The 12734-nt window shown below is 33.0% G+C and overlaps 6 non-coding genes across 6 annotated transcripts; 1 reads left to right on the top strand and 5 right to left on the bottom strand.

Annotated features, from left to right (window-relative positions):
- Nucleotides 1-842: 842 nt before the first annotated feature.
- On the bottom strand, nt 843-915 carry TRNAM-CAU (transfer RNA methionine (anticodon CAU)). Its single transcript has one exon. It is a non-coding gene; the product is annotated as a tRNA-Met (tRNA).
- A 2254-nt stretch (nt 916-3169) lies between these two features.
- On the bottom strand, nt 3170-3242 carry TRNAM-CAU (transfer RNA methionine (anticodon CAU)). Its single transcript has one exon. It is a non-coding gene; the product is annotated as a tRNA-Met (tRNA).
- Nucleotides 3243-5478: 2236 nt separating this feature from the next.
- On the bottom strand, nt 5479-5551 carry TRNAM-CAU (transfer RNA methionine (anticodon CAU)). The gene has a single exon. It is a non-coding gene; the product is annotated as a tRNA-Met (tRNA).
- A 1190-nt stretch (nt 5552-6741) lies between these two features.
- TRNAM-CAU (transfer RNA methionine (anticodon CAU)) lies at nt 6742-6814 on the bottom strand. The gene has a single exon. It is a non-coding gene; the product is annotated as a tRNA-Met (tRNA).
- A 2218-nt stretch (nt 6815-9032) lies between these two features.
- On the bottom strand, nt 9033-9105 carry TRNAM-CAU (transfer RNA methionine (anticodon CAU)). The gene has a single exon. It is a non-coding gene; the product is annotated as a tRNA-Met (tRNA).
- A 2101-nt stretch (nt 9106-11206) lies between these two features.
- On the top strand, nt 11207-11279 carry TRNAR-CCU (transfer RNA arginine (anticodon CCU)). Its single transcript has one exon. It is a non-coding gene; the product is annotated as a tRNA-Arg (tRNA).
- Nucleotides 11280-12734: the final 1455 nt, after the last annotated feature.

Raw genomic sequence — 12734 nt, 5'->3', positions numbered from 1 at the left:
ATTACACAGCTTCTAGTCAGTTGCCCTGGCAACCTCCCAAAGCTCATATTTGAGTATGTTTTAGTCCTCGCCCCCTGCTTTATCTGCATATTGTTATGCCCCTTAGTGTGTTCCTGTTTGTCAGGAAAGTGTGCTCCCTCTTTTCAACAAGCAGCCAAAGTGAGTAGACACATCTTCCACTGCTCCCTCAGAAAGGAAATCCATATTTACCTGTATAATTACAGGAAGAAGGATCACATTGGATCTGTCGTAACCTGGATCTGTGTATTCTGTGTATTCTGTGTATTCTGTGTATTCTGTGTATTCTGTGTTTTCTGTGTTTTCTGTGTTTTCTGTGTTTTCTGTGTTTTCTGTGTTTTCTGTGTTTTCTGTGTTTTCTGTGTTTTCTGTGTTTTCTGTGTTTTCTGTGTTTTCTGTGTTTTCTGTGTTTTCTGTGTTTTCTGTGTTTTCTGTGTATATTTTATTACAGACTAGTCTGAACAAGAAATATAAATATTCTGTTTCTCATGTGAATAACATTGATATATTCATACAAAATACAAACTATTTACTACCATAAATGCAAATGTGACCAAAAAAGAAATACATTTGTATTACATAATAAAAAAAATAATAATGTGAAGGTATGAAATAGAAAAAGGTTAATGTGAATGAACTTAAAATGTATTGAATAATAAATGTGTTAAGATATTTTTAAGACACTAATCAGATATTATAATTAACAATGGTAACATAAAAGTCATACAAAAATATTCATACAAAATACAAAATATTTACTTCTATAAATGCAAATGTGAACAAAAAGGAAATTAATTTGTATTAAAAAAATAAATGAAAAATAATGCCCCATGTGAGGATCGAACTCACGACCTTCAGATTATGAGACTGACGCGCTACCTACTGCGCTAACGAGGCATATAAAAAGACATCAACAAGTTCCCTGAATCAATATCACATTTGAAAAAGCTGGTTTTAAGCACACTGTAACTATGTCCTATATCAATGTCTATATATAATAGAATAATATATACAATATATAATAATATCTGTAGTGCTGGAATATAGTGCAGGAATATTGTGCTGGACGATTTATCAAGAATCTCTATCTTTCTCTAGAATAGATATCCTTCTATTTTTCAATAAAACACTTTTTTGCTAAATAAAAATAAATAAATAAAAAAAAAAATACCCAATACTGACAAATTGTAACAGATTATTTTAAACTTTGCCCACCAAGCTGAACCTGTCATAACTGACCATTCATGTTCAATCTTTTTTAATTTACCCTGTTCCTCTTGAGAAACAATTTCTCCTTCTTTTAATTGTTTTTCTAGAACTGGAAGTTAACCTTCTTCTTTCTTAATTTCTTCAGTCCATTTCTCCCAAGGAAACTCATTTATTTTAGATATATTAAATTTTAATAGAAGTATATTTAGATCTCGCGAGAGAATTTGTGACATATTGACCTGGATCTCATGTAAATATATTCCTATTGGATTTCCTCTAATACAATAATATATTTTAATAAAACATTGGGAAAGTTTACACATAGGAAATTATTCTTTCACTATTTCATTATTCTCAATACGACCTAAAATGAAGTGTGATTATGAAAGCATGAGTGATAAATAATCTTGGCCTGGTGTGATAAACAAATTAATTTAGAATTCAAATGTAAACAAGCAATAAGATTTACATGTTCAAATCTTGATGGAATGGTGTAAAAAAAAATCAGGACATTGGAGATTAGAAAATAATAATTGAGTATTGCTAATGGGTATTCCTTGCACTGTCATAGGAAGTAAAACTCTTTCTTTTCCTAGTATGGGTATTAAAGAATTATTTGTACATACATAATTTTTACATTCCAACCACGTATTTACCCTTAAATCTGAATGATTTAGAACAAATACACATTTTTCTGGCAAACGTTGTCGTATTCCTAGGATGCCATACACCCTTGTACTTTTTTCCCAATAGTAATAGAAATAATAGACTTTTGTTCTTTTTCCTAACAAGTGAAAACATATTTAGTCCCATAGGTGATTCTTTGCTTTAAAACACAATATTTTTGCATATTTAGAGCCCAGCTGACTACATACATTGGATATATAATCAACAGTGCCACCATGTGGTAGGTATTGTTACCAATATTGTCCTGGAACAGGATTGCATATTTTCTGTATATTTGTCTCTGCTCTCACACTGTCAGCTCTCCCCAGGGAAGTTACATGTTTTTTCCCAGCTCTGAAGAAGCCAGAGCTGTGTATATTGCAACATAGTTGTTACAAGTAATACCCATTACACAGCTTCTAGTCAGTTGCCCTGGCAACCTCCCAAAGCTCATATTTGAGTATGTTTTAGTCCTCGCCCCCTGCTTTATCTGCATATTGTTATGCCCCTTAGTGTGTTCCTGTTTGTCAGGAAAGTGTGCTCCCTCTTTTCAACAAGCAGCCAAAGTGAGTAGACACATCTTCCACTGCTCCCTCAGAAAGGAAATCCATATTTACCTGTATAATTACAGGAAGAAGGATCACATTGGATCTGTCGTAACCTGGATCTGTGTATTCTGTGTATTCTGTGTATTCTGTGTATTCTGTGTATTCTGTGTTTTCTGTGTTTTCTGTGTTTTCTGTGTTTTCTGTGTTTTCTGTGTTTTCTGTGTTTTCTGTGTTTTCTGTGTTTTCTGTGTTTTCTGTGTTTTCTGTGTTTTCTGTGTTTTCTGTGTTTTCTGTGTTTTCTGTGTTTTCTGTGTTTTCTGTGTTTTCTGTGTTTTCTGAGTATATTTTATTACAGACTAGTCTGAACAAGAAATATAAATATTCTGTTTCTCATGTGAATAACATTGATATATTCATACAAAATACAAACTATTTACTACCATAAATGCAAATGTGACCAAAAAAGAAATACATTTGTATTACATAATAAAAAAAATAATAATGTGAAGGTATGAAATAGAAAAAGGTTAATGTGAATGAACTTAAAATGTATTGAATAATAAATGTGTTAAGATATTTTTAAGACACTAATCAGATATTATAATTAACAATGGTAACATAAAAGTCATACAAAAATATTCATACAAAATACAAAATATTTACTTCTATAAATGCAAATGTGAACAAAAAGGAAATTAATTTGTATTAAAAAAATAAATGAAAAATAATGCCCCATGTGAGGATCGAACTCACGACCTTCAGATTATGAGACTGACACGCTACCTACTGCGCTAACGAGGCATATAAAAAGACATCAACAAGTTCCCTGAATCAATATCACATTTGAAAAAGCTGGTTTTAAGCACACTGTAACTATGTCCTATATCAATGTCTATATATAATAGAATAATATATACAATATATAATAATATCTGTAGTGCTGGAATATAGTGCAGGAATATTGTGCTGGACGATTTATCAAGAATCTCTATCTTTCTCTAGAATAGATATCCTTCTATTTTTCAATAAAACACTTTTTTGCTAAATAAAAATAAATAAATAAAAAAAAAAATACCCAATACTGACAAATTGTAACAGATTATTTTAAACTTTGCCCACCAAGCTGAACCTGTCATAACTGACCATTCATGTTCAATCTTTTTTAATTTACCCTGTTCCTCTTGAGAAACAATTTCTCCTTCTTTTAATTGTTTTTCTAGAACTGGAAGTTAACCTTCTTCTTTCTTAATTTCTTCAGTCCATTTCTCCCAAGGAAACTCATTTATTTTAGATATATTAAATTGTAATAGAAGTATATTTAGATCTCGCGAGAGAATTTGTGACATATTTACCTGGATCTCATGTAAATATATTCCTATTGGATTTCCTCTAATACAATAATATATTTTAATAAAACATTGGGAAAGTTTACACATAGGAAATTATTCTTTCACTATTTCATTATTCTCAATACGACCTCAAATGAAGTGTGATTATGAAAGCATGAGTGATAAATAATCTTGGCCTGGTGTGATAAACAAATTAATTTAGAATTCAAATGTAAACAAGCAATAAGATTTACATGTTCAAATCTTGATGGAATGGTGTAAAAAAAAATCAGGACATTGGAGATTAGAAAATAATAATTGAGTATTGCTAATGGGTATTCCTTGCACTGTCATAGGAAGTAAAACTCTTTCTTTTCCTAGTATGGGTATTAAAGAATTATTTGTACATACATAATTTTTACATTCCAACCACGTATTTACCCTTAAATCTGAATGATTTAGAACAAATACACATTTTTCTGGCAAACGTTGTCGTATTCCTAGGATGCCATACACCCTTGTACTTTTTTCCCAATAGTAATAGAAATAATAGACTTTTGTTCTTTTTCCTAACAAGTGAAAACATATTTAGTCCCATAGGTGATTCTTTGCTTTAAAACACAATATTTTTGCATATTTAGAGCCCAGCTGACTACATACATTGGATATATAATCAACAGTGCCACCATGTGGTAGGTATTGTTACCAATATTGTCCTGGAACAGGATTGCATATTTTCTGTATATTTGTCTCTGCTCTCACACTGTCAGCTCTCCCCAGGGAAGTTACATGTTTTTTCCCAGCTCTGAAGAAGCCAGAGCTGTGTATATTGCAACATAGTTGTTACAAGTAATACCCTTTACACAGCTTCTAGTCAGTTGCCCTGGCAACCTCCCAAAGCTCATATTTGAGTATGTTTTAGTCCTCGCCCCCTGCTTTATCTGCATATTGTTATGCCCCTTAGTGTGTTCCTGTTTGTCAGGAAAGTGTGCTCCCTCTTTTCAACAAGCAGCCAAAGTGAGTAGACACATCTTCCACTGCTCCCTCAGAAAGGAAATCCATATTTACCTGTATAATTACAGGAAGAAGGATCACATTGGATCTGTCGTAACCTGGATCTGTGTATTCTGTGTATTCTGTGTATTCTGTGTATTCTGTGTATTCTGTGTTTTCTGTGTTTTCTGTGTTTTCTGTGTTTTCTGTGTTTTCTGTGTTTTCTGTGTTTTCTGTGTTTTCTGTGTTTTCTGTGTTTTCTGTGTTTTCTGTGTTTTCTGTGTTTTCTGTGTTTTCTGTGTTTTCTGTGTTTTCTGTGTTTTCTGTGTATATTTTATTACAGACTAGTCTGAACAAGAAATATAAATATTCTGTTTCTCATGTGAATAACATTGATATATTCATACAAAATACAAACTATTTACTACCATAAATGCAAATGTGACCAAAAAAGAAATACATTTGTATTACATAATAAAAAAAATAATAATGTGAAGGTATGAAATAGAAAAAGGTTAATGTGAATGAACTTAAAATGTATTGAATAATAAATGTGTTAAGATATTTTTAAGACACTAATCAGATATTATAATTAACAATGGTAACATAAAAGTCATACAAAAATATTCATACAAAATACAAAATATTTACTTCTATAAATGCAAATGTGAACAAAAAGGAAATTAATTTGTATTAAAAAAATAAATGAAAAATAATGCCCCATGTGAGGATCGAACTCACGACCTTCAGATTATGAGACTGACGCGCTACCTACTGCGCTAACGAGGCATATAAAGGCATATAGGCATTTCCTAACAAGTGAAAACATATTTAGTCCCATAGGTGATTCTTTGCTTTAAAACACAATATTTTTGCATATTTAGAGCCCAGCTGACTACATACATTGGATATATAATCAACAGTGCCACCATGTGGTAGGTATTGTTACCAATATTGTCCTGGAACAGGATTGCATATTTTCTGTATATTTGTCTCTGCTCTCACACTGTCAGCTCTCCCCAGGGAAGTTACATGTTTTTTCCCAGCTCTGAAGAAGCCAGAGCTGTGTATATTGCAACATAGTTGTTACAAGTAATACCCTTTACACAGCTTCTAGTCAGTTGCCCTGGCAACCTCCCAAAGCTCATATTTGAGTATGTTTTAGTCCTCGCCCCCTGCTTTATCTGCATATTGTTATGCCCCTTAGTGTGTTCCTGTTTGTCAGGAAAGTGTGCTCCCTCTTTTCAACAAGCAGCCAAAGTGAGTAGACACATCTTCCACTGCTCCCTCAGAAAGGAAATCCATATTTACCTGTATAATTACAGGAAGAAGGATCACATTGGATCTGTCGTAACCTGGATCTGTGTATTCTGTGTATTCTGTGTATTCTGTGTATTCTGTGTATTCTGTGTATTCTGTGTTTTCTGTGTTTTCTGTGTTTTCTGTGTTTTCTGTGTTTTCTGTGTTTTCTGTGTTTTCTGTGTTTTCTGTGTTTTCTGTGTTTTCTGTGTTTTCTGTGTTTTCTGTGTTTTCTGTGTTTTCTGTGTTTTCTGTGTTTTCTGTGTTTTCTGTGTTTTCTGTGTTTTCTGTGTATATTTTATTACAGACTAGTCTGAACAAGAAATATAAATATTCTGTTTCTCATGTGAATAACATTGATATATTCATACAAAATACAAACTATTTACTACCATAAATGCAAATGTGACCAAAAAAGAAATACATTTGTATTACATAATAAAAAAAATAATAATGTGAAGGTATGAAATAGAAAAAGGTTAATGTGAATGAACTTAAAATGTATTGAATAATAAATGTGTTAAGATATTTTTAAGACACTAATCAGATATTATAATTAACAATGGTAACATAAAAGTCATACAAAAATATTCATACAAAATACAAAATATTTACTTCTATAAATGCAAATGTGAACAAAAAGGAAATTAATTTGTATTAAAAAAATAAATGAAAAATAATGCCCCATGTGAGGATCGAACTCACGACCTTCAGATTATGAGACTGACGCGCTACCTACTGCGCTAACGAGGCATATAAAAAGACATCAACAAGTTCCCTGAATCAATATCACATTTGAAAAAGCTGGTTTTAAGCACACTGTAACTATGTCCTATATCAATGTCTATATATAATAGAATAATATATACAATATATAATAATATCTGTAGTGCTGGAATATAGTGCAGGAATATTGTGCTGGACGATTTATCAAGAATCTCTATCTTTCTCTAGAATAGATATCCTTCTATTTTTCAATAAAACACTTTTTTGCTAAATAAAAATAAATAAATAAAAAAAAAAATACCCAATACTGACAAATTGTAACAGATTATTTTAAACTTTGCCCACCAAGCTGAACCTGTCATAACTGACCATTCATGTTCAATCTTTTTTAATTTACCCTGTTCCTCTTGAGAAACAATTTCTCCTTCTTTTAATTGTTTTTCTAGAACTGGAAGTTAACCTTCTTCTTTCTTAATTTCTTCAGTCCATTTCTCCCAAGGAAACTCATTTATTTTAGATATATTAAATTGTAATAGAAGTATATTTAGATCTCGCGAGAGAATTTGTGACATATTGACCTGGATCTCATGTAAATATATTCCTATTGGATTTCCTCTAATACAATAATATATTTTAATAAAACATTGGGAAAGTTTACACATAGGAAATTATTCTTTCACTATTTCATTATTCTCAATACGACCTCAAATGAAGTGTGATTATGAAAGCATGAGTGATAAATAATCTTGGCCTGGTGTGATAAACAAATTAATTTAGAATTCAAATGTAAACAAGCAATAAGATTTACATGTTCAAATCTTGATGGAATGGTGTAAAAAAAAATCAGGACATTGGAGATTAGAAAATAATAATTGAGTATTGCTAATGGGTATTCCTTGCACTGTCATAGGAAGTAAAACTCTTTCTTTTCCTAGTATGGGTATTAAAGAATTATTTGTACATACATAATTTTTACATTCCAACCACGTATTTACCCTTAAATCTGAATGATTTAGAACAAATACACATTTTTCTGGCAAACGTTGTCGTATTCCTAGGATGCCATACACCCTTGTACTTTTTTCCCAATAGTAATAGAAATAATAGACTTTTGTTCTTTTTCCTAACAAGTGAAAACATATTTAGTCCCATAGGTGATTCTTTGCTTTAAAACACAATATTTTTGCATATTTAGAGCCCAGCTGACTACATACATTGGATATATAATCAACAGTGCCACCATGTGGTAGGTATTGTTACCAATATTGTCCTGGAACAGGATTGCATATTTTCTGTATATTTGTCTCTGCTCTCACACTGTCAGCTCTCCCCAGGGAAGTTACATGTTTTTTCCCAGCTCTGAAGAAGCCAGAGCTGTGTATATTGCAACATAGTTGTTACAAGTAATACCCTTTACACAGCTTCTAGTCAGTTGCCCTGGCAACCTCCCAAAGCTCATATTTGAGTATGTTTTAGTCCTCGCCCCCTGCTTTATCTGCATATTGTTATGCCCCTTAGTGTGTTCCTGTTTGTCAGGAAAGTGTGCTCCCTCTTTTCAACAAGCAGCCAAAGTGAGTAGACACATCTTCCACTGCTCCCTCAGAAAGGAAATCCATATTTACCTGTATAATTACAGGAAGAAGGATCACATTGGATCTGTCGTAACCTGGATCTGTGTATTCTGTGTATTCTGTGTATTCTGTGTATTCTGTGTATTCTGTGTTTTCTGTGTTTTCTGTGTTTTCTGTGTTTTCTGTGTTTTCTGTGTTTTCTGTGTTTTCTGTGTTTTCTGTGTTTTCTGTGTTTTCTGTGTTTTCTGTGTTTTCTGTGTTTTCTGTGTTTTCTGTGTTTTCTGTGTATATTTTATTACAGACTAGTCTGAACAAGAAATATAAATATTCTGTTTCTCATGTGAATAACATTGATATATTCATACAAAATACAAACTATTTACTACCATAAATGCAAATGTGACCAAAAAAGAAATACATTTGTATTACATAATAAAAAAAATAATAATGTGAAGGTATGAAATAGAAAAAGGTTAATGTGAATGAACTTAAAATGTATTGAATAATAAATGTGTTAAGATATTTTTAAGACACTAATCAGATATTATAATTAACAATGGTAACATAAAAGTCATACAAAAATATTCATACAAAATACAAAATATTTACTTCTATAAATGCAAATGTGAACAAAAAGGAAATTAATTTGTATTAAAAAAATAAATGAAAAATAATGCCCCATGTGAGGATCGAACTCACGACCTTCAGATTATGAGACTGACGCGCTACCTACTGCGCTAACGAGGCATATAAAAAGACATCAACAAGTTCCCTGAATCAATATCACATTTGAAAAAGCTGGTTTTAAGCACACTGTAACTATGTCCTATATCAATGTCTATATATAATAGAATAATATATACAATATATAATAATATCTGTAGTGCTGGAATATAGTGCAGGAATATTGTGCTGGACGATTTATCAAGAATCTCTATCTTTCTCTAGAATAGATATCCTTCTATTTTTCAATAAAACACTTTTTTGCTAAATAAAAATAAATAAATAAATAAAAAAATACCCAATACTGACACATTGTAACAGATTATTTTAAACTTTGCCCACCAAGCTGAACCTGTCATAACTGACCATTCATGTTCAATCTTTTTTAATTTACCCTGTTCCTCTTGAGAAACAATTTCTCCTTCTTTTAATTGTTTTTCTAGAACTGGAAGTTAACCTTCTTCTTTCTTAATTTCTTCAGTCCATTTCTCCCAAGGAAACTCATTTATTTTAGATATATTAAATTGTAATAGAAGTATATTTAGATCTCGCGAGAGAATTTGTGACATATTGACCTGGATCTCATGTAAATATATTCCTATTGGATTTCCTCTAATACAATAATATATTTTAATAAAACATTGGGAAAGTTTACACATAGGAAATTATTCTTTCACTATTTCATTATTCTCAATACGACCTAAAATGAAGTGTGATTATGAAAGCATGAGTGATAAATAATCTTGGCCTGGTGTGATAAACAAATTAATTTAGAATTCAAATGTAAACAAGCAATAAGATTTACATGTTCAAATCTTGATGGAATGGTGTAAAAAAAAATCAGGACATTGGAGATTAGAAAATAATAATTGAGTATTGCTAATGGGTATTCCTTGCACTGTCATAGGAAGTAAACCTCTTTCTTTTCCTAGTATGGGTATTAAAGAATTATTTGTACATACATAATTTTTACATTCCAACCACGTATTTACCCTTAAATCTGAATGATTTAGAACAAATACACATTTTTCTGGCAAACGTTGTCGTATTCCTAGGATGCCATACACCCTTGTACTTTTTTCCCAATAGTAATAGAAATAATAGACTTTTGTTCTTTTTCCTAACAAGTGAAAACATATTTAGTCCCATAGGTGATTCTTTGCTTTAAAACACAATATTTTTGCATATTTAGAGCCCAGCTGACTACATACATTGGATATATAATCAACAGTGCCACCATGTGGTAGGTATTGTTACCAATATTGTCCTGGAACAGGATTGCATATTTTCTGTATATTTGTCTCTGCTCTCACACTGTCAGCTCTCCCCAGGGAAGTTACATGTTTTTTCCCAGCTCTGAAGAAGCCAGAGCTGTGTATATTGCAACATAGTTGTTACAAGTAATACCCTTTACACAGCTTCTAGTCAGTTGCCCTGGCAACCTCCCAAAGCTCATATTTGAGTATGTTTTAGTCCTCGCCCCCTGCTTTATCTGCATATTGTTATGCCCCTTAGTGTGTTCCTGTTTGTCAGGAAAGTGTGCTCCCTCTTTTCAACAAGCAGCCAAAGTGAGTAGACACATCTTCCACTGCTCCCTCAGAAAGGAAATCCTTTTTACTTTCCCCTCAGAGAGGCACTTCCACATAGCAGGACACCTTTCTCTCATCAAGCAATTCTCCTCACAAGGGACATCTGCTATTACAATCCACATACAAGAACTTATATACTCCTGTTATAACTGCTATAACTCCCTCAATAAAGTTGAAGAAAATAGAAGGACTTTGTGTGCTGTAAAAGGGGATGAGTTAAGCTACATGGACTTACTCACATGCCACATATGAGCCTGGGTCCAGAATAGATATCCTTCTATTTTTCAATAAAACACTATTTGCTAAATAAAACTTGCGTTGGCCGGGAATCGAACCCCCGGTCAACTGCTTGGAAGGCAGCTATGCTCACCACTATACCACCAACGCATAGTGCTAGCATGTCTGTAGTGTAGAAATAAAGTGCAGGAATATAGTGCTGGACTATTTATTAAGAATTTCTATCTTTCTCTGTTCAATTACCCAGATACAATTACCACAAACCCGCAAGATACAATGTTATAATGCATTTGACATCAGCCCCAGTGGCCTAATGGATAAGGCACTGGCCTCCTAAGCCAGGGATTGTGGGTTCAAGTCCCATCTGGGGTGGCTACATTTTATCCACAAAGCATAAGTTTTTATTTAAAAACATATTCAGTCCGGTGTTACTTATCATTAATAAATTAGACAACAATTCCAAATATGTTTTCATACAGACCAAGCAATCTGACGTATTTTACCCAGGTGCAGACAGGATTGCAGGATCTTATTCAAAAGCATGGTGCGGCCTTCTCTGTCTTCTCCCATGCAAATTCATCTTTTCCCCTGCAGCTCCAGCTAAAATGGTTGCACGGCGGCAAATGACAATGGGACGCGGTGACGTCATGAAGTCACGCGGTGTCTCGTAATGTGGTTCCACATGACGTCATGACAAAAGATAGGTGAGCCCAATGCTACATCCAATTGACAAAACATATATGGTAATAAGTATAAAGTTAAATACTTCAATAATAATATTTTTTTGGTTATTTAGTTAAACCCTTTGGCCAAAGCGTCAAAAGCCTGCTTACCAGGGTGCAGACAAGATTACAGGATCCTATTTTTCCTAAAAATGTGTATATTTAAATACAAAAAAAAAGAAAAATGCCCAAAGCTACTTCCAATGTGACAAAAATACACACTGCAATAGCTATATATCTCTTGTAAAAGGGTCATTTCGTTTAATCCTTAAGCCTGCTGCCACTTACAAGGCAGGACCTTAGCAGGTCCAAACACTCACCTGGGTTAAAATTCGTATTTACCTGTATAATTACAGGAAGAAGGATCACATTGGATCTGTCGTAACCTGGATCTGTGTATTCTGTATATTCTGTGTTTTCTGTGTTTTCTGTGTTTTCTGTGTTTTCTGTGTTTTCTGTGTTTTCTGTGTTTTCTGTGTTTTCTGTGTTTTCTGTGTTTTCTGTGTTTTCTGTGTTTTCTGTGTTTATTTTATTACAGACTAGTCTGAACAAGAAATATAAATATTCTGTTTCTCATGTGAATAACATTGATATATTCATACAAAATACAAACTATTTACTACCATAAATGCAAATGTGACCAAAATAGAAAAAAGGAAGTTCAAAAAAGAAGTGGAAAAAGTGAACACAATCTACTGCTTCTGATTCCTGCAGTTGAACTACGCTGGAAAGGAGGTTATCATCCCACACTGCACATCTCAACACATTACTATTGCTGTGATGCCACCTTTACTTTTTATATTTACTGTAACCTCACTTATTCTCAAATTATGCACTTCCTTCCACCAGCCTCATCATGTCTCTAACTCTATTCATATTTCGCCATCTCTCCTTACTTCACCACTTCTCAGTTCACATGAACTCCTCTCTTACCTGCGTCCTCTGACACCACACAGTTATGCCGCCTGCACTAAAACACACCCCTACAAATCATCCTCTCACATTCTCTTTCTGTCCATGCTTCTCCTCCTTGCTTCTGGGGATATCTCTCCCAATCCTGGTCCCTGCCTTATTTCTACTTGCTCTCGTCCTCGCCTTCCACATG

This window comes from Ascaphus truei, unplaced genomic scaffold (genome assembly GCF_040206685.1).
Source record: "Ascaphus truei isolate aAscTru1 unplaced genomic scaffold, aAscTru1.hap1 HAP1_SCAFFOLD_325, whole genome shotgun sequence".
Lineage (NCBI taxonomy): Eukaryota > Metazoa > Chordata > Amphibia > Anura > Ascaphidae > Ascaphus > Ascaphus truei.
Note: the sequence above shows the minus strand (reverse complement) of the source record. Positions and strands in the feature narration are given on the sequence as shown.